Source organism: Sebastes umbrosus, chromosome 23, assembly GCF_015220745.1.
Source record: "Sebastes umbrosus isolate fSebUmb1 chromosome 23, fSebUmb1.pri, whole genome shotgun sequence".
In the NCBI taxonomy this organism is placed as follows: Eukaryota; Metazoa; Chordata; class Actinopteri; order Perciformes; family Sebastidae; genus Sebastes; species Sebastes umbrosus.
Genome location: NC_051291.1, coordinates 1,341,147 through 1,344,549, shown reverse-complemented (window position 1 = coordinate 1,344,549; position 3,403 = coordinate 1,341,147).

Sequence of the window (3,403 nt, the reverse complement as noted above, 5' to 3'; positions counted from 1 at the left end):
CCTGCTCTGCGTGTATAAAGCAGCGGTTTACGGGAAAAGAGTCATAACTTTACGAAACAAAGAGTCGTAATATTACGAGAATAAAGTCAGAACTTTACGAGAATAAAGTCATAACTTTACGGGAATAAAGTCATAACTTTACGGGAATAAAGTCATAACTTTACGAAACAAAGAGTCGTAATATTACGAGAATAAAGTCAGAACTTTACGAGAATAAAGTCATAACTTTACGGGAATAAAGTCATAACTTTACAGGAATAAAGTCATAACTTTACGGGAATAAAGTCATAACTTTACGAGAAAAAAAGTTGTATTATAATGAGAATAAAGTCATAACTTTACGAGAAAAAAATGTCGTAATATTACGAGAGAAAGAGTCATATTTTTACGGGAATAAAGTCATAACTTTACGAGACAAAAAATCGTAATATTTCGAGAACAAAGTCATAACTTTACAAGAAAAAAAGTCGTAATATTTCGAGAACAAAGTCATAACTTTACGAGAAAAAAAGTCGTAATATTACGAGAAAAAGAGTCATATTTTTACGAGAATAAAGTCATAACTTTACGAGACAAAAAGTCGTAATATTACGAGAAAAAAGTCATAATATTACGAGAATAAAGTCATAACTTTACGAGAAAAAAAGTCATAATATTACGGCAATGAAGTCATAACTTTACATTTTCATTTTTATTTATCATTGTTGTAGGTCTATGGTACGACGGTACGACGGAGTATTAGGGTCACATTGATATTTTCTCATAAAGTTATGACTTTATTCTCGTAATATTACGACTTTTTTCTCATAAAGTTATGATGATGATTATCCAAAATGGAGTCCAATAGACTGCAGACCATGGATGTAGAAGAGGTTGTGTCCTGTGTGTTAGTATATAGCCTGCAACTCCATTAAATTCTGCTGATGTCATGCTACTGGCACTACTAGTTACTGGCCGATAGCCGGTTGTTTGGGAACAGAGATGTTAATATCCACAGGACCACGAGGCCTATTAGTTTTATCGGTACACAAACTGCCACACCGTGAACCCGGAGCTTCACGGTGTGGGTACACAGGATTTTACTAACTGTACTATTAACAATGTGTATGAGGTTTGTTGTGTCTACAGACCCGACCCTACTGTGCTCCTGTCCTGTGACATTTGGATTTCACCTCAGGGGGATTAATCAAGTGTCCTATCATGTCCTGTCAAGCCCTGTCTTGCCTTGTTTCGTTGTTTCTCGTCCTATCGTGTCCTATTGTGTCCTATTGTGTCCTGTCCTATCAAGCCCTGACTTGTCTGGTCCTATGTCTTGCCTTGTCTTGCTGTGTCTTGTATTGACATGTCCTAACGTTGATTAATAGATGAAACAAAAGACAGCCCGACTCCTGTGGTCCGTCCGTCTTTTTAAAAAGAAGCAACCTCTCTGGGTGATCTCAGTGTTTCACTACATGTCCTGATCGCTTACAGGCTGGATGAATCATCTGATGAGTAATGTGAACGCAGCTTCTTTCCAGTTAACTGGACCTCTGTTACCGAAACTCCTTCCCCCCCTCCCCGTCCCCCCAGTATGTGAATGTTAGGAGTTTTTTTGTTTTCTATATTTTCCTTTATCTGGGATCACATCACAGCAGCACTTCACACAGTCATCTTTGCTTTACTTCTACAGAATGAGCCATCTTTTCAGCTTTTTACAATGTAAATATAGATAGTTTTTCATTTCAGATAAAGAGAAATATATAAATACATAAATAAATACATTTTCCACTTCAACTTTAGTTTCCTGAAGCCTCGTGAAGAAGGAGATTCTTTACATTTAATTCCCTCACATTTTATTTGACATCAGACGTCATAAAGTCTAATACAAACTGTACATTTCATTGTTTATTTTTTATATTTAAGAGCAAAAGTAACCAAATATTAAGCTTTAAATTACTCATTATAGTCTTCCGTGTTGTCATTTGCTGATTTATTTAAACTTGTAAATGAACTCCTTACGTATAATGATGGTCCGGCAACAAAATGCATTTTGTTGTGGAACTGACAGCAAGTGAAGATAATAAATGAAGTAATGTAATTAAATAGTTATTATCAGATACAAGACATTTACCAGCTATTTAATATTTATTTAACATCATAAATAAAATCGAAAAAGAAAAAAGAAAATTCTCGTCCAACGGTAGTTGACGCAATCTCTCGTGATTAAAACAGCTAAATGAACCTTGTGGTGAGATTGTTTCATCAATTTTTAAATTAAATTGTGGTCTGAAAACATGTGGTGGGTCATATCTGTCATATTTGACATTTAGTAGACAAGATTAATTAAAAAGCTGCATTTGGAAACTTTGAGCAAATATGATTTAAAAAAAGTTATTTTTCCAAACTCACTTTATCCTGATCAAATATGAATCAATATTCTGTTACTGTAACGCTTATTTCTCGCCTCAGATGTTTTCAGAAACATATTTCCGTGCACCGTTTAGCTGTAAACGGTGCACAAAGTGCCAGTACTCCTCTTATTCACATGTTGGTGTGTGTATTCTCTGTCAACTTATTCCTATTTAGTCATTAGTCGCTCCAAACTTACACTAAATTTTGGTGAGGAAAAACTGTCATGTCCATCTTCTAAAGGGTCCCTTGACCTCTGACCTCCAGATCAGTGAATGTAAATGGGTACCCACGAGTCTCCCCTTTACAGACATGCCCACTTTATGATAATCACATGCAGTTTGGGGCAAGTCATAGTCAAGTCAGCACACTGACACACTGACAGCTGTTGTTGCCTGTTGGGCTGCAGTTTACCATATTATGATTGGAGCATATTGTTTTATGCTAAATGCAGTACCTGTGAGGGTTTCTGGATCAATATCTGTCATTGTTTTGTGTTGTTAATTGACTTACAATAATAAATATATACATACATTTGCATAAAGCAGCATATTTGTCCACTCCCATGTTGATAAGAGGATTAAATACTTGACAAATCTCCCTTTAAGGTTCATTTTGAACAGATACAAAATGTGCATTGGTTTGCGAATAGTCACGATTAAATATTTTAATCGATTGACGGCCCTAAAGATGAGTCAGATCAGAAGGTTGGCAGCACAAAGAGGAGCCACCTTTAGTTGGCGGTGTCTCTCGGTCAGAGCAGCAGATAGCAGGAGGAGGTGTCTTTTGTTGGTGAGGGTTGTAATCCGCTCTAATTCAAACCACAGGGGGTCGGCGAGCCTCCGAGACCCCCGGACCTCTGGTATGTTCACACGGTCCCGACTGCCAGCGACACCCTCTGCCACGCCAAGGACAAAACCAAGTCAAAAATATGGAGAGTTTATGAATTTCATTGCATTATTTTCTGTATTTTTTGTGTGGTGACAGCTTAAATAAATGCCTTGTATTAATTATT